The sequence below is a fragment of the Microchirus variegatus genome (assembly GCF_963457635.1).
Source record: "Microchirus variegatus genome assembly, chromosome: 2".
Taxonomy (NCBI): domain Eukaryota; kingdom Metazoa; phylum Chordata; class Actinopteri; order Pleuronectiformes; family Soleidae; genus Microchirus; species Microchirus variegatus.
Window position 1 is genome coordinate 23,387,378 of NC_139803.1, and position 20,107 is coordinate 23,407,484.

Below are 20,107 nucleotides of genomic sequence, written 5' to 3' on the forward strand. Positions count from 1 at the left end.
GTTTTGAATCTCTGGGGTTGCAGTTGATTCTTGTTTACAGCCACGTGATTCAGCTGCAGATGTCAGCCCTCTGGGTAGTTAATGGGCCGACCATTTTTAACGCTGCACTCAAATTATTTATTACTTACTTCCAACTTAAGATATAGTTTCTGTTTTGTTTTACACATGAAGACTGTTAGAGAAAAATACTCCGTTTTGAAAAGAAAAAAAAAACCTTAATTGTAATTCTGTGAATTATTAGTTTGCCATTATGTGTCCTTTTGCATTTGAAGAACAAAGTTATGATTCAAATGTCCCGGTCAAACATTTCAAAGCCATTCCAGTGATCTCACACATAATTTTTTATTTATTTCGTGCACATCAAGCCATACTGTCATTCTTAAGAGGGTATATTTATGTTTGTATTCACATCAGTCGGTACTGTACAAAAAGGAAGAACTATGAACATATGTACATATCTCTTTTTTGGCTGCTGCAATTTGTGCAACTCCTTAAAATGTTATGTTGTGCTTAATGCAATCAAAGTGAGTGCCTGGAATTTAAAATGTTCTTTATGGGCAGATTACAAGATTTATGAAAATGCAGGGAATTTGTAAACATATATATATATACAGTTACATAAAACTTGCATTGACGTCAAATCTAAATGATCAGTTTACTGAAATCTAGTCAACAGCATGTGAAATTGATGGCATTGCTCTTTGTAATGATAGTTGTAGAAATGTCTTGGAACGGTTTGTGTAAATTTGATGTGAATTTACCTGCTGTTCCATCCATTTGTGTGCTGTTTGTTCTAAGGGGAAACACCACTATTGAGCATACAGTGTAGCATAGCACCATACACAGTCACGCCTTAACCAGTGTTCTTGCTTTAGGTTTTAGTGGAGTTTGTTTAAAATGTACCAGTAGAAGAGGACTTAAGAGTGCTTAACCCAGTGTTTCTCGGGGAAACGACTTGGCCGTGTGAATATATATTTAGAGATTTAGACGATAGTCGGAAGCACTTTATGAGTGGTTTGTGAGAAAGTATTAGATTTATTGATTTTAAATATTGTATAAATTGTTTAAAGTCATCTAGATTTGTCTTAAACTAGTACCGGATTGGCCAATTAAAAGACACAAGGCCATCCACGTACTCGCAGGCTACAGTTGACTCGATGAAATGCTACCGCCTCTTAAATGATATGCCTGGTCACCAAGTTGGCAACTTCACAATTAACTGCAGAGATGGGCAAATTTGAAATCTATGGGCTCAAATGAGGGTCAGAAAGGTTTTGTTCTCACTCTCTAGTTGTATATCATTTTGTGTGAACCTGTGGGGAATAACATTGGGCACAAATTTAGCAACTTAAAAAAGTCTGGCCAAAATCCTAATATCAAAAACAAGGTTACGCAGCAGGAAACTGTGTCAATGAAATGACAAAGACACGCATTTCAGGTAGACGAACAATTTTGGCGCTGCCTCTACAACCCAAAGCAGGGCCAAAATGAACACTTCAAATGATCGTTCTTTTTTTTTTTTTTTAAACGTATGTGTGCCTTCCGCTTTAAAACGTGTACTCAAGGAGCACCTTGGTGACTGAACTGACAGAGCGCATGCCACATGACCACAGTGTCATGGTGCCAGTCTGGTCAGGGAACTGTTTTTGCATGTCGTAGCCTCTTCCCCATTTAGCGATTGAGTAAAGGCAAAAAATAAAGAAATCTGTATTTAGACGTTCACAAAAACGTTTTATTTTCTCTTACTTGTCTAACCTTGCGATTGATATAATTTTGCCAAATTTGCATACATTTTCACGTTTTTTTTTTTTACATGCTGAATTTGCTGCAGGTTTTCGTCGGCGATACACAACGAGAGATTCGTAAAATCTTTTTGACTCCTCTATGTACGTGAGCCAATAGATTCTGACTCATAATGACAAGCTGGCACACAGTAGAAGCTGTTAACATCTGGCTTGCTGACAATCTAAAATTATATTTGAAAATCTTTGAGGTTGTGTACCTTGCAGGTGCTGTAAGTTTTTTTTGTAAAAGCATGTCTGTAACAAGCAAAAACTTTAATTTGACATTATGAGCTCCGACGAGACAAGACCCATCCTCTGCCAGGCATGATTAAAAGAAAACCCACACAATTACACTTTGATATATACTTTTTAAGGGCTATTCCATATTATTGTATGTTTACTAGTTTTGAACTGTTGAGATAATGGCCCTTTGGATAATTTCAGACTTGGTAGCAGCTTCAAGCTTTAAAAAAAAAAAAAAAAAAAACGCTTTTATTTCTCTACAAATTCTTGAAATTGATTTAAAAAGAAGAGAAAAAATTGCCAAAAAAGTCCCAATTACAGTTTGTGTTTCCTTTTGTTGGCTGTCATTTGTTTTTGAGGCTTGTACTGTAATTATATCGTTACCAAATTGTTTCAGTGTTCTACTGTGATTCCGTTTATGTTAGAGAAAATGTGCTATCTTTGCTATAAAAAAAAATTTAAAAAAGTTTAAAAAAAGAGTCCTCTTATGAAATACAGTATATTGGAATGCCAGTTTAAGAGTATATTTGAATGTGTCCATATGGGAGCCAGTCAATGGTATTATTGTATGTTCAGTAACTTGAATGACTTTTAATAATTTACATGTTTGCAACTCATAGTTGACATACTGGTAATGAATGTTTCTATGGTATTCTTTGTATTGTCGGGACTGACTTACCTGTTTAGAGATTTATATTTTCATAAATGTTGTACTTACATTTTGTTACAGAGTTGTTTAACTGGAATTCAAACAGAAAAAAAGAAACTTATGTCTGAAGCAATATGAAACTGGTGTGTATGCATTGTTTGTATGAAACATTTTAATGTAATAAAATGGTTCACTTTTTGCCTCCACTCCACCGCCTCAGGCTTTTTTTCCCCCTCGCTCTAATTGCAGGTTGCTGCGCGAGACGTTGCAATCATGCGTCTGCTTTTAGACACAAAAGTGTTTGTTATTTCTTTTTTTTTTACGTACAGCCTTTGATTTCAGAGACGATAATGACTGATGTTAATAAGCGCCGCACAGTTAACCGGTCTCTACACAGCAGCAGCAATGCGTTTAGTTGCAGAACGTGTTGCGCAACAAGTCATTTGTGTGTTGTTTTGGTGTGCACGTGCAGACCCATATAGAATAGAGCTGTAAAAATGATTTGATAGGCCAGTAATTGCTCTTCTGTGCCTGGCACCCGAACGCCTGACAAGCGTGGCGAATATTTCCCCAATAGCGGCTGACATTGTCAGTATAATTAGGCAATGCATAAGCAGTGCACCTGTATGGAGCCTTGTGCCACGCATACACAAACACACACACTTAGAGACCGGCAAGGTAAACACCCCCAAGATCAAGCCGTGATTGGCCAATAAACCCTGTTGCTTTGAGCTACCATTTTAATTTCCCAGTGGTGTCACTCTCCGCCAATCTACTCGTGTGTGCGTGCACGTGTCCCGTCTCCACGGCAACATCAGGTCCACAGCGGTGACAGGCTTGGCCACGCCTCTCATTGTAATGATGGTGAGCTCATGTCTGTTGGCTATCGGGGCTGCTTTTCAGCCCTTATGACAACAAGGGCTCGACTGTCACTGGCACATTCCACCTGCAGCGCCGCACAGGCACATAATTACACCACTTGTTTGTCGAGCGGGAGGTCTCCACAGGTCACACCGTGTGTGCGTGTGTGTGTGTGTGTGTGTGTGTGTGTGTGTGTGTGTGTGTGTGTGTGTGTGTGTGTGTGTGTGTGTGTGTGTCCTACAGTAGGTACATTATAGGCCTCTTATTTACACAGCACTAAAATAGCTACATCAATCTCCACAACCCCAGACTCTCCTTTTGTCATCCACCTATTTTTCTTTCTTTTTCCCCCCGAACCGTAACCTGCATTTTTAGCGATGGGGAAGTCTATGAGTCACCAAACCCACAACCAAACACTTTATTGGCATTATCGGCAGCTCTGCGAGAAAGCCCGCTTTTTGTCGACCTAAAAGCCATTCCATCAAATATGATGTCTTGTTTGCGCAAGGAAGTTATTCCAGTTTTACGCCACTCCAAGACAAAGCACCATTCTTCGGGCCAATTCCAATTCCTACCTTAACCCTCAATCTTATGTTGAGGGTTATTTTGTCACTTAGATGCAGATACGTCTTCAGACTGTGGGGGGCAGAATAACGCGAAAGCTGCGTCCAGTCTGTCAACTCCAAAAATTAAGAAGAAGAAGAAAGCAAGTTATTAGGTTGTCAGTTAGTTATAAGATGATACTCATACAAATACCACAACCACGGGCTATTGAAAATTAAACCATAACAAACGATCGCTTGTCCGCACTGGCCGGCTATTGACAAAAGATCGTAAAATTCAAATAAATGTTACGCAACAATGACGTCAGTAATCCATAATATGGGCCTAAACTAAGATAATACAATGGTTTTTATATGTTTCATATCTCTATTAACAAAGAAAATACTTCATTTGTAGCGTACCTGTTTCTCTGCTTTCGGCGCCATCTTTGTTATGTCAAAACATGCAATGCATTCTGGGTAGCCCTTGCTCCCAAGGGTGGTCTCTCGGAAAATCTCAATATTGAGGGCGATGCAGCCCTTAAACTTAATTTTTCTGAGAATCGGGACAGCACTTGCACTAGCGGGAGCACGCATTTTTTTAGATTGAGGGTTAAGCAAGGAATTGGAATTCACCATTCATCTCAGAGGTGAGTTTTTGTGACAAACCTCATAGCTGAAACACCTCAAAGATCAAATTGCATTGTTATCATGGCCCCTATCGCCTTGTATTCTTTCCTCACGTTTCCCACAACCGCTCCTGGCTATAAAAAAAAAAAAAAACTACCAACACACACTGACCTAATTCTTCTCAAGCATGCTGGGAGGAGAGACACTCACGTGTGAAGGCTCTCCTCGCTCTATTTTGATTTCAGGTGAACTGTAGAGGCGTCAGAAAAGCCAGATTAGATATATATTGACAGGGAAAAAAAACACTGGACAATTTAGAAAAAGATATTAAAAAACTCCTGCACTACTTTCTCATATACTTCTCCGAGTTTGGACGACATGTAGCTTTCCAGTTACGACACGGTGTCGGTCAAATGCCTTTCCATTTTGCTGCCGACCAAATACGTCACTGCCCGAAGCCCGACAATGAGCGCATTCATCAACGCTTGACAAAAGGATCAAAGTCTCTTAACGTTAGAATTGCTTAGGATGTAAAGAGGTCAAGCACACCCAAGATAAAGATTCTAATTATATCTGGTTGGTTTAGTGAAAGAAAAAGGTCACAAATCCCTAAAGAGATCCATACCTTTGTCTCTGATTAAGTTATGAGACCTTTTTTTTTAGCAAGCTCAAATGTGCAGTCCTGATTTTAGTTTTAGAAGAAGTGATATTACATTTACAGCAGCTGAAAAAAGTTGTTGTATTTGTTCTAAATTTAACTCAAATAGTGACACAATTGCGTAATTAATATTCCGTCTAATGCACAAACTAATTCATACTGTGCCTTTTTATTTGAAACAACAGGAAAAGTAAGACATTGGTCATTATGTCTTATACATATTATACATTATAAAGCTACAGTCAGGAAATGGCCACGTCCCCACGCAATCAAGGCGAGGAGGTGAGGTCCAAAATCTTTTAGTTACTTTATCATTTGTAACTCAGTATCTAATTCAGTTACTTTTTTTTGGAGAAGTAACCAGTAACTGTAACAAATTATTTTTTTTAAGTAACATTTCCAACACTGTTGGAACCGTTTTCAAAATTGCCGGCAGAGAAAAAACAAACACTCATATGAAACCAAAATGAAATACATTTACAAAGATCTATTTATTGTTTTTTTTTCTATAGATTTTGTTTTTATTTCAATTAACAGATTTTATTTAGTTCGTTATTTCGTTACTTTTCGTTATAGGCGCCATAAAACGGTTACTACACTCAAATTCAAAACACTGAGGTCTTTTAGGTTTTGTTTTCTCCGCCGTTACGTAACTGACAACCCGTGGTTGCTCGGCAGCGGAGACTCTACTGATTGCGATGATTGGTAGACGGCGGTAGGTGGCGGCACATGATGATGAAAAGATAATTTCAAAACATAAACATGATTTGCGGTCCGCGGAAAAACATTTTTTTAAAGGTGCATTATGTAATAAATCTAAAGCAACTGGCCATTAAATCCTCCTAATATGTCAGAGAGACTCAGGAATAATGTTCATATAACAAACTGAACTCACCAACAACAACATTACAGACAAAATATTCTCATTAAAACAAAACATTTTGCAGACTGCAAATCATGTTTATGTTTTGAAATCATGTTCTGGCATGTGGCGCCACCTACCGCCGTCTACCAATCACTGCAGTCAGTAGAGTCTCAGCTGCCGAGCAACCACGGGTTGCCAGTTACGTCATAAAACGAAACCTAAAAGACCATCTGTATTTTGAATTTAAATGTAGTAACTGTTTTGGGCCACATTCTTACATATGGCACCTTTAACTATAATAACCTTGGTATGTAAAATACCACGTTGTGTGCCGCTATCGGCCCGCGGTCAACTCAGATGTCACATCGCTGCCAGTTCTGACTTGCGATGTAAATGGAACACACCACAACACTGAATAAAACATACGTCAGTGATATTATTTTATCATAAAAGTTTCCATTCTTTTTTCTTTCACGGATGCTTTGCCACGGAAAAAAGTTTTTTTGTTTGTGAAACCACTGGAGCGCAAAGAAAGATTGGGAGCCATATGTGCCGCACTGCACAGCATCGCTGTCCTGTATCTTTGAAAAATATCCAAGAGGGCTCTAGTTTGCATTTGATGTGTCACATTGTCATGTTTTGTGTGAGTGTAAGCCTGAATATTTGCTGCCATCCTGTCAGCCACAGCCAGCGGGGGAAATAACATCTCCAGTATTTTTCTTTTCTGTGATACGGAGCATTTTCATTTCCATAAGCTTCTTCTGAACGGCTTCATACCTTTCATAGTGACACTGATGAGAAAATGTATAAATGAGTAAATAGTCAATGCATACATTTATAAACGCAATTTACTTTGACGACACAGCCAAGATCAGTATAAATCTTTCCAGTACATGTGTGCAAACATTCTGGGCAACTGTAAAGTGTAAACTTACTTGTGCATGCAAAAACACTCACACCGCCTAATTTTAGGTCATCCTCATCCCCCTCCCTGCACTGCAAAAAGAAAAATATTCATGAATGAATTACATTTTCATCAGCAGTGAGTACATATATATCCTGCAATGCATGTTAAATAATTTTATCATCAAGGAAGTTACTGATAAAGTGGGATTATCACATTCACATGACACAAAATGTTTCTTGTGCAGTGTAAATGTTGTGTCCCCATTGAGCCCCGGAGCCAGGATTTGTTGAATGGAGGAGGAGCATGTGTGAAGGTACAAGCTCACTCTAATCGCTTACAAGTCATATGATCAACCATGGTAATAATTGTGAGGTCAGGTTAAGGTCTGTCAAGCTAGCTATTGTTCACAAATCAAAACAGGAAGTCAGGTGTATTAAAGCTCTATTATGATTTTTTTTTTCCCACCTCATTGTTGGCTCAGTGCTAAATACACAGACCTCAGGTGATCTTTATTTTTATGCAGGTTTCCATTGATTGCATGAAGTCACTCTGTTGTGACCGTGTAGTCTGTGATTGTTTTTAATTTGAAGGACTTCCGAAGGCCTGGAAATGTAAACACACAAGATAAATTGACAGTAAGGAAATTATCCCTCAATAGTCTATAGTTTCGCCGTATGAGGTTTCTTTTTTCCCCCCAGTTATTTACTGTACTCTAATATCTTCAATTATTACCCCTTGGATTTAACTATTTGTGAACCTCTTTCAATTCAGTCCAATTAAAACATATTAGAGACTCACAAGAGGGTTCAATCAAAGTGTATTTATTATTATAATAATAATAATAAAAAACTTTGGATTTTATGAATGACCAGACTGTTTTGAGGTGAAAGAAAGTCACTCAAATAAGCACTGGTTGAAACTACTATGGAATAGTGAAGACCATCTCTGAATGTGTCATCTGTACCTAATAAAGTGGACACTTTAACATCCTTTCTACCCAAGATGCTGGCACAATCATAGTCGTTTTTATTTAACAATTTACATGAATCAAATGTCTTTATGTCATTATAAAAATGTGATTTTTGCACTTTGTGAACTACTTTGTAAGCAAATACAAAATAAAAACACAGGTTTATTTCTTTATTTAAAGGGTCATCATATTTTGTATTATTATTATTATTATCATCATTATTATTATTTTAATTGTAAAGTTTGCAGGTATAATTTTGAGTTGGCGTTTGTGGTCTTTCCATTTTTAGTTCATTTTATTTTGAAAGCTCCTACAGGAAGCACCCGTGTGACGGTACGTGTACGTCGACGCTCCACCAGTTTCTCAGATGAACGAACCATCAGCAGACTGCTGTGTTCAAACCGGAGACATGGGACTGTGGAGTCACCACAACTCTACCGGGGAGAAATAACTCGTTTCACGGTGAAGACGTTGACTGGAGACTGCGAATTGTTGTTGTTTTGTATATTTCTGTCTTGGACCGGAAGAGGAAACAACTTAAATGACAACTTTAGTTATCCGTGGTTTTTTGATACCTAGGGCAAAGTGCCACACCTTCGCGTAGCGCAACAGGTAAGAAGTGAAACATGTGTTGTCTCTTTTATTTGATAAAAAAAATACATGTATGCTGCGCTAAAGTTGACTTTAAAGAGTACGGGACGTTTTAAAGATGTTATTCAGCCGTTATTAACACGGTTAAAACAGGTGAGCACCCAGTTGTGGTGTCAGCATATGGTGGAAGAAAACAAAAGCTACCAACAACCGAAAGGTTTATTCACGGAAACAAAGCATAATTCACGTTTGTTTTTTAAGTAGTACAGTTGATAAATAATGCTAATGTTTGCTTGGTTGGATAAGAGAGGAGCTGACCTGCTACACCTGTTACACCTGCTACTAAAACACTAGTATGTATATAACGGAAGTTAATAAATAAAAGCATATACTTGCCTGTACTGTATATGTTATTAAGTAGTAAGATTTAAGTGCTGTCAACAACAACAAATAGGGTTTTATTGTTTGTAATATTTAGTTTAAGTTTTCTGAAGTTGGTATTTCAATTCACATCGAAACAATACAACAAATTCTTGTAAATATTGTTGATTTTAGTGTTAGTCTGCTGTTAAAATACAGCCCTCTAACATCTAGTGATGTGAGTTGTAATTGAAGAAAAGAGCTGACACTACATGTTTGTTCCCAATCACTCACTCTTGATCATTTGTTTATCGATTAATTTTGACTAAAAGGTGACAAAAAAAAATGCAAATCATGTTTCTGAGCATTTGCCTTGTCATGTACACAATATCTTTACATTATCCAAACTATTCATACTATGACATTTTTGTGTTACTTCTTAGTAGTAGTAGTAGTAGTAGTAGGTTATACTCATTATTTGTCTCTGTATAAACATTTTGCTCACAGTTTCCACTGCCCGTAAAGCTTAATTCAAAATAATCTATTCATATCTAAAACTTTCCATCACACCCTGGGCTCGCTGCATTATGTGCAGGTGTAGTTAATGAGTGAAGGGGGAGGGGGGGGCTGTTATTGGGGACATTAGTTCTTTGTTGCAGTGGAGCAGTAGAGGTAGAAGAGGAGGAGGAGGAGTCTTGAGTTAGTAAACCTGAACTCAGGTACACGGCCTTGGGCTTTGTTTGCACATCCAACACAAAACGTCACCGTTTGACTTAAAAGACTCGCTAGGCTTGTCATGTCTGTCCTTTGTCCTACAACGTTAGCATTAAACATGATGTTGACGCACCTGTAGCAGCTGTTGTTTTACATCAGAGACTACAATGTTTTTTTTGTTTATAAATAGTATCTGCTTTTTTTATCTACACAGAATTTGCTATTTTTGGTCCCAGAATCTCAAAATGCCACTGTTGTAACTCTGTGGAAACAATGATGTCATAGGCCCACCTCTCTCTTACTCTTGCATCGTCTCCATCTTTATTGTCGCGTGTTTGGAGTTTGTACACAATGCACACACAGCACGCAGTCCTCTATACGCATGCGCCACATCGTTTTCTGCATTTTTGGTGCATTTGTGTGGCAGTGTTACAGTGCCACACACAGGCTTGGCATATGTACTGCAGCCTTTAGAATAATTTTGGGAGGTTTTGTGTATATGAAGACATTTCTTTCTTTCTGTAAACGAGCCGATACACACTGTCGCTCGTGAAACACCTCCACAGCGGACGTTATTCTTCTTCTGCGGTTCAATGTACGCAACCGGATGTGCCCGGACTAGTGCCCGGACCAGGACGATCTGCTGCTCCGCAGAACCGGTGTTTACGTAACCGGACCGGGTTTTTTCAGAGATCTCGCTGAGCCAGAGATTACAATAAAACACAGCGTTCTCAGCAGTGGCTGAAATGTTTGTTTAGAACCTTCAGGGCTTCTTAAACAAGGTAATGACGCAGATACACACTAAAAAACAGTGTTAATTGGAACTTCCCGTCTCGGTCTGCTTTAAAATAATGCGTTCGGTCAGTATCTCTGAGAGAAATTGCAAAATATTCAGCCCTAGTTTTAGTTGGGATTTTAAAACATGGTCAACAGGCAGCTGATTTACACACAATGCTAAGCTGTGGTTTTGAGAATCTTATTCGATGCCTTTAGTGGCAGACCACACCCATGTGACAGCTCATTTGACAAAACAAGCCATTGAAAGTGGATGCAAATGTTATTTGCTCAGGATCTCGTTTGCTTTTGAAAACAGGGTTTCGCTGCTGCTTCTGCTGCTGCACCTGTAACAGGATGTGAACACGGGACTGAAGCTTGTTTACTGTGTGCTCCTGGATAATAGATTGTACACACAGTGTTATTGTGGAAGTGATGTGTTGTTGTGCTGCCTTAGAGACGCCCTGTGCAAAACCCTGTGTCTTGTTCATAAAGTAAACACATGCATCACCTTTTCCCTTATGGACAACTTGAATCTAAGTCTTCTCCTTTTTACATCATTACATATTGTGTATCTTTTCATTTTTTTGTTTGTTGGTCAAACGAAACAAAAATATGAAGACATCGCAAACTGTGACGGGAATTTGTCCCTAATTTCTGAGATTTTATAAATTTGAAAATGAGTTGGCAACAAAAAATGTAAATTATTAAAATTATTATTATCAATCATGTGACTAGTAGGAAAAATAGAAAATTATGATAATTATTGCTGATGTTAAAACATGGTAGAATATGTAACTATTTTTGATAAGATATAGATTAAATGTTACATTTCAATCAAGCAAAAATGGCGAATATTCTCCAGTTCCAGTAGCTCATTTGTAAAACTTAACATAATTTTAATTTGGACCTGGTGAGCCAAGAGTTGTAGTAACAGATTAATAAACTGAATCGAAACCAACGGTTAGTTTCAGCCAGAAAATAGATCATTTACTAGTGATCATCGTCCCTGAGATGTATGTCCTGGTCTTATGCTCGGCTTTGTTTACGTGGCTCAGTGCAGGCGGCGGCTCCTGGGTCAGGAGGGAACCACAGGAGAAAATACAGCAGTGGGTCTGTTTGCAGGAGAAGGGCGGGGGCTATTGATAAGTGTGGGCTGTTGGGTAACAGGGGTTGTTTAATGCAGCTACTTCCCAAGGCCACCTGAAAAAAATGGGATGTTTGAGCACAAAACGCAAAGACACGCACTGTTCACTGAAACCACAGCAGCTATTAAGACATTTGTGACATATTTTATTAGAGCAAATAATTGATAGTATGTTACAAAATGGGATTATCACCTGGTTTGTTTAAATCAGACCATGTTGCTTGTGTCGAATCCTTTGCGGAGACATTGATTTCCCCTTTTTCCCTGAGATGTAATTGCAAGAGTTGCACAATAACGTCATGCACACTCACTCTTGGGAAGCCTTATCGTTGGTGGAGGGTTATCTCACACACTGTAAATACAGGTTATTAAAAGCCACAGGTGACGCTGTGGTATTTATGTCACTACGCCGACTTTATAGCAGTTGATTGCCATTTGAGTCGGATTTTAAAAAAATCTGTGCTGATAAGAGGTCCAACCTGACCTTACCTTATTGAGCAGTGACCTTTTCAAAGAAAGGGTTACATCAGATGTTGAAGAACATGTATAGAAATCCTTACTTTAGGGGCTCAGAGCAGATTTATATTATATTGGTCTGACAAACAAAACTTTGTGAATCAGTCTTAAATAAAGACAAAAAAAATGGAGAGAACATGGGCGTTATTGTCAGCCTGGATTATAATGGATACAACGCGTCTTAAGTATTCAGCTAATATGGATGCAACAGCTCGGCCTTAAACAGCTGGTATTGATCCCCGATTTAAAGCTGTAGTGCGCAATTTTGACTGCTACATCCAAATCACTGTCGAACGAGTTCACACACGGCTGATTATGGCTGAAAATGCCAAAAGTGGATTAACCCGCAAAGAAATTGGCATTTATAGAGATTATCTCAGTATATGTCATGGTAATTTTGCAGGGACTAAATAAGTTACACACTGGAGCTTTAGTGCTGATCCAATACTCGTGACCGATTGCTCACTGCTCTCAAACATCAACTGTTCAAATGTATTATTTTACACTGCTGCTTACTTACATTAATGGTTAATCTTCCGACTATTATTTGCGATAATAATATAATAATATTCACTTGTTTAATCAAATGTCAGGAAACGATAAAAGGCCATATTTAAACATATTTGACATCTCAAGTCGATGAACATAAGCTTTCTATTCTTAACTAATCAATGAGCCAACCAATCAGTCATTCAGTCAGATAATCAGTCTATGGCCAGAATCACCCTCCTGTCCCGTGTGGGTTTCTGTCAAAACAGCTCAGAAGATCAGGCGATGAAGTGGCTGGGGTTTTTTTGTTGTTGTTTTTTCATGCATCTACTGAAACAGAAGTCAACACTTGAGTCACAGCTGTCAACAACAGGCCCACACCTCTCACTCCTCCAATCACACTGTGATCTGACACTTTGTTGTTCACAGCACAGGATGAAGTTCCGGACTCAAATATTTGTTTCTTTCAAACATGTGTACCACAACTGTGGTATGATTTTTAAGTGGAGCTTTAGTTCAGTGGTCACTGCATTGCAGCGTTTAAAATTGATGAAGCATTACCACATGAGACGCCATCAAAATATTAAATACTAATAGAGATTTGAGGATCTTTCATTGACAATTAAACTCCAAACCTTAGGTCAGATACGCTGCATAATGTGAATGTTAATTGCGCAGTTTCACATCGCAAGTTTGATTTAAAAACTTCTAATGGTTTGCCCTACTTGGAGTTGCGTTGGTGTACGAGTCAAGTAAGTATTGTTTCGGTCATTAATAGTCAATTATCATCTAATAATTTCCTCTGAGAATAGACTGACCTTGTTTGTCTCTGAACAATAGGCGGTTCGGAGGAGCGACCGGCAACAAAGGGAGTGTCGTAGATGTGATGACAGCAAAAGCGGAAAAAAGCAAAAGCGTCAGATTAATATAGATAATATAGATTTTATGAGCTGGAGAGCAAAGAGCAACTGTGAAGGCTTTTCTCTCAGTAGAAAAAATGTTTCCACTCTACTTTTCAAAAGATACATGCTAAGAAAATAGTAAACTTGCAGATGTAGATGTGGAGTAAATTCACCACCATAAACAGTTTTATTCAAAGATTTACAATACAATAAAACTAAAGGAATACAATAAAAGGCCCTTCCTTTATTTAGGTCGCCATCTTGTGCCATCATGTTTCTATTTCTACAGCAGCCTGAATCGACAAACCAGCCATAGCATTTTTAATGGGATTATACTACAAGATTATTCCACAGACCACAGACTACAGGCGTCTTCTTTTACTCGGAGAGAAATCCTGAAATTACATTTAAAAGAAATTGCAGTACTTGTACTTTGACCACACCCCCTGATGAATTAAAGCATCATCTCTGTATCATGGATAATATATCCTGCTTTTTTCCTACGCACAGCTCCTAAACCAACAGATGAAGTTAGATGGATGTCAGACCAGTTATCCCACTTTTCCATCACCACCACACCTTACATGTCACCCACATGAACATGATCTCCCTTCTCACCGTCTCATACTCAACAGCGCACACCGACGAGCCCACAGTACAATATAAATAATGACTTTATAATGTGACACACATGCAGCTTACATAAGCCGGCCTATTCAGCGATCTCTCAGGAGACCGAGCTACGTCGTAGCAGCAACACCTCGTATGTAAACGACTGCTCCTTTGTTGAAAAGTTCACGAGAAACTCGCATTCACGTCTGCGCCTGAGGCTACGACCCCAAGTGTGCTTTCAGTGACCGACAGCAGATACTAGAAAGAGGATTTTAATGATGTACCAACAAGCCTGTATTGTTTTTCAACCTTGCTGTTTTTGTTTCTGACGCTTTGAAGCCTGTATTTAGTTTTAAAACGCTGGAATGTGCAATGTTTAAACGAGCAACACAAACCCGCAGTCACAGAGAAACGGTCGTGGATACATTTCAGTCGTCCAAGGGCACAACAAAAACAAACGGTATCAGATATGGGAGATGGAGGGAAGACAATCTCAAGAAGGCGATGGCGTTGTTGGGTTCTGAGGTGGACCTCAACTCGACTACCACACTTTTAAACACCGACACTGTTTGACTTTTGCTGCTAAAGATGAAAAACATCATCAATTGTGGAATATTATGAGCGACAGAGATACAATAATCGTTCCATAATGTCAGTATGGTCCCAGCCAGAGATCACGTGTGAGTGGATTTTCCAACACACTTTAATGTGGTTATTATAATTGAAATTATGCAACTCAAGGGATCTGAGAAATAGATGTCCAGAAACAACTCATCAGCTTTGTTTACAGCCTAATATCTGGATTATGGCTAATCACAGGGCAGCGAGAGGGCATTTCCAAACGGCGACTGTACTAAGCAGTAGGGTTGTCATTTTTCCCAAAAATATAACTGTTTAATAATAACTGTTTGAAATAGTGTTTTTAAAGCACTTTAAAACGAAAATAGTTTGATTTTTGCGTAGAATTCGGAGAATCCCTTTAAATGTACTTAAAGCAAGGTCACCATTTTTAGTCTCTGTGTTTCTACAGCAACTCAAATGGGCAACCAGCTCGGGTGTGTGTTTTGCATTTTGCAGTGGAAGCCATCTACTCAATCCAAGTAGAACAACATCCTTTCTGGCCACCGTAGTTACCTGACATACATGCTTAGAGGCAAATCGCAGTCTCACCATTACATGTTACTAATTCTTACAGCATGGATTTATATAAAAACCAGTAAACTTCAACTGATCCAGTTTTTTAAAATGTAATACTTTTATACTACTGACAGTCAAGGCACCTTCATCCAAAATAAGATAGCTAAATCTAAAATAAGAATCATGCAAGCACTATACATTTTCTCCTCCTGTTTGAAAGGATTGGGAGTTTCACCACCGCTCTTTCACTGCCTTGGAAAATAAAACCATTTATTGTTAGGAAAATAACCGCTCCGCCCACACGCAATAACCCCAAATGAAACTTTCCACAGATTAAATCAATTTCAACTGAACACTCTCCAGAAGAAGAGTTACTCGGAGCCTTATCTTTCTGGATTAAATTTTCCACCTACAGCAATCGCTCAGAAAATGTCCCCGACTGCCAGGTCCATGGGTTTCCCCTGGATTTTAATCCAATCCACATTTAGGGGACACTCTACAGCAATCTCACTTTTATTGCACCTGTTTCTCCAAGATGAAATGTTTCAATTTCCTCTGAAAGGGGGGGAGAACAGGAAGCGAAAAATGGGAGCTGGGCCAAGCTGCCTGCCAGCTCTGAAATATCTCTCCCGCTCAGTAATCATGCCACCATCTTTCCTATCATAAAAAAGGGGCCAATATATAATATATTGAATGGCAGAGGCAGCAGATAAAGAACTATAATTGCCAGCCAACAATGGCCAATATCTGAATGAGTGATGGTCATTCCATGCACAGATTGAATCCATGTTCTCATTGGGACTTTGGAACGTCTCCAGGGGAAAAACATGATTGGTCCTTGGATGCTCTGATGTGAGTTTCAGTCATACGCTGCTGCTCGCAGTCAAACTTGAGGGAGACTTTAGAGGCAGAGAGAAAAAGCTCCTGACAGGCAGGTTGACACGAGTCACGAGTCACACTACGTTAATAACTTTCTGCCTCGTTTAACTGTTCCCTATCCAAATTGTACGCTAATATTTAGTGTCCATGAACACATATTAAAGAGATAGCCTGACAAGGCTTTCTCATCAGGATGAATTCATACCAGTTGTATATGTCTGATACCATATTATTATTATTATATATTACCAATTACCAGCCGATAATTGATGCAATTTCATGGCCCTTTTTTCCTCCATCTGATCAAATGTAATTGCTTTAAATGCTCAATTTCAATGTGAAGTCTGAACTGCAGCACAATTAAAGTGATGTTTAAACTAAGTATACATAGAAAAAAGTCATCAACAAACTAAAGAGAATAAAGCTTTGGATGAAGAAACATCTGACAGTATCCGGCGTCAAAGATGTGCAGCCATTTGCACATCTTTGACATCATCTCATCAATGGTTGTGATGAGAGAGGAAAATGGGGATAGTATATTAAAATGAAATTAAAAATGAAATAGGAGTCAAGGGAGAGAACAAGAAAAACAGGGAACATGAACCGACAGCAAAAGAACAAAACAATACCACAATAAAACAGGCAAACTAGAACAGACTAAGCCTTTATTTGCGTCTTCAGAATGATCTAATCAAAAATTATTTGCTGACTCTACAAGAGATGTGGTATCTTGTTTTAGTTTTAGATCCATTTTAAGTGCGTCAAAACTTTCCACTGTAAGGGTGTTCACTAGGATGTCCTTTCTTCCTCTCCATGTTTATCTACAGCTATTTACTCTGCAAACACAGTGTGACAAAAAGATGACAGATGCAAGTAGAAACACCGGAGCTAGAATGTAGCAAATAGCAAATCAGCCTGCCCTGATAGAAACGTTTGCTTTATAATTTTTTTCTTGGGAGTTTTCTTTGACTTTTAACTTTAATATCAGTGACTGGTGAGTGACTCATGGGCGGCGTACAGTGTGCAGGAGTGTTGCCAGCTGTTCGGTGTCAAATCCGTCCTGCAGGACTAGTTCCCCTCTGACTGTGAGCTGTTTCTGCTGACCAGCAGCACAATGATTAGCCCGAGGCAGGTTACGCCACAACTATGTTGTCAGCACTCAGTCATCCCAGAGCCAGGGTTTTTGCCTTGCAAATTTGCAACCCAGCTCCATTTCGATGCAAACCAGCTTGTTTTTCCCGACTCATTCAGCCAGTTTTTAGTCGTTTTCTCTGACGTGTGCGTCCACACTAGATCTTATGTCTACAAAAATATCACAAACTAATCCTTGTGTACAAGAAGGTGACTTTTTAATGCAAACTAGGGAATTTACATGACTTTAACTTCATTTAGTAAAAAAAAAAATACACATAGAATGTAATTCCACTGTCAAATTGACATAATTGACATGTATTTAATCGATTCAAATCACAGATCTGTGTCACCTTGAAAATAAGAGTAAACTGCATTCCTTGATGTATAAAAAAAAGAGTTTGCATTTAATCTACCTCAAATTATCTGCTCTATTCACTGCCGTATCCACATTTTATACAAAAACTGCTGCTTTCAGCTTTTCCACAGACCATTAAATTCTCATGATTTGACACCAGAGGGAAAGTCATGAGTCTGACTTTGAGGCTGAATAGTCTTAAAAGGGTTGTTTTGTACAACAGTGTCTGCTGTGTTTTGTGCAATGGTTTATATTCATACTGTTCTTTTTCTCTTTTGTGTAGTGTTGTTGTGCATTAATATTTAATCCTCATGCTGGCAGTATGTGTTGTACATTTTTTTTCTTGAGGCCGTTAATTGAAATACAGGTCTTTACAATGAAATTTAAATGATATCATTATATGTCATGTTTAGTGCTAGTCTGTGCCTCTTAAAGCAAATCATACATCACGTAAATGAACTCGGCACTTTTTATGAGAAGTTGTAATGAAATGGCCAATAAGCTGTGGTTTGGACATTTCCATTTATTTGGAGTGGAGTGCTTCTGGCCACCTGATGAATGCATGTTTTATGAATGTTTTCTGTCTGCACTGACTCCTAAGGGAAATATTTAGCTCTTTGGCTGCTAAATGCTTCACCCTGTTAAGTATCTAATCAGTCACTTTGTCTCTGGATGTTGTGAGGAGCTGGGGAAGTTGGTCTACAGTGTAATTTCTGAGATTATTTGAAAGAAAAAAGCTGCATTTAACCTGTTGTGATAGTTTAAATAGACTCACATCCATCACAGGAGCACAGGGCTGCTTTACAATAAATCATCTAATACGTAATATAAAACTGCAATTGTTACTCGAGTAGTTCTGTTCACATGCAATCAATCTGTAAATAAATTTGGCATAATATACAGACAGAATCTGTAGGCTCTCCGAGTTTCCTCAAAGACATGCAGATTTGGGGAAATTGGATCTGTTACGAGGGTAAAGATTTTTGGGCTGAAAGCTTTCATTAGAGAATAGCCCCAGAAATTATGCAAGAATGCAAGAATATTGCAAGGTAACCCAAACATATTGCCAGAGATCGTAAAAATATTGTAATGGAACGCAAGAATATTGCCAGGGAACACAGAATTATTGTGAGGGAATGCAAAAGTATTGTCAGGGAACACAAAAATATTGCCAGGGAACGCAAAAGTTCAGGCTAAAAATATTTCCCATCATGACAATACCTGGATTCCATTCCAATATACATCCACTTGATCTGCACAAAGATACTAAAATGCACAGTAATGCTAAATGTTATAGATACATGTACAGTATCACGTACATTCAGCAGTAACCAACCAAACACGTGTGCTCCATTTTTAATATACATTTTTAAATTTAGAACTGTTTTATTTAACTGAATAGTGCAGTTTACCTTTAAAAGTGCAGTGTCTATACCGAGGGAGAACTCGCCGTATTCATACTCATAATCAATTCATGACAGTTCAAGTCGGAGACAGTTATGTCAAAGGGTTTTCGGGACTATTTATCGGAACAGACAGATATGTGGTCGTGTTTAGCAGAGGAGCCTCTCAGCTCGAGGAGGCTCGGCAAACGAATCAGCCGCTGCCTGCTGTTTTCTGAGGCAAGCAGCACATTAAAACACACCCCAGGGTACAGAAGAGAGTGGGAAGCTGCAGACACATATCATTGATATGAAATATACATAATGCACAAGGAAAGAAATGCGACCACACAACAAGAAAACAAAAGTTGGCAGTGGTTGAATACAGCAGCAGCAGAATCATGAGCAATGAGATGATTGAGGTCCAATCGCACATGGATAGCACTTACAATACGACTGTTCTTTCTAATCTTTTCAATCGTTTACTTTGTTTAAACATTGTACATTTGCGGAAAGTAAAGCAGCACTTGTCCTGTCCCTAACCCACAGATAAAATCTCTCTCTCTGATGATTGTGGGATAGAAAGATCTTACCTGAGTAACCTGGGAAAGGCTGTGCATTTGATGTGTTCCAGTCAACAGGTGATTACATCCACAGGAGTTCTGTTTCAGCAGCACCGTGGGCTGCATTTGGAAACTAGTGGTCCACAAACATCAGTAGCATCATGCTAGCACAGCTAAAGTTCAGAGGCCACTCCATCTTGTTTCACTTCCAGGTATATTGACTTCTTCTCCTGCTCATTATATCCGCGAGAAACGCGCGCAGATATTATGGAATCGGTCTCGCGCGTCCGCGTCCGCAGATTTTAGCAGTTAACGCGATAACTGGAAAGGCGTTTGAGATTACATTTTCTTATTTTTTTTATGGGTCACATACCCCCTGTAGATGATCCCTATTGATTTTGAGCTGTCTACCATTATTATTAATTAGTAAATTAATTAATTAA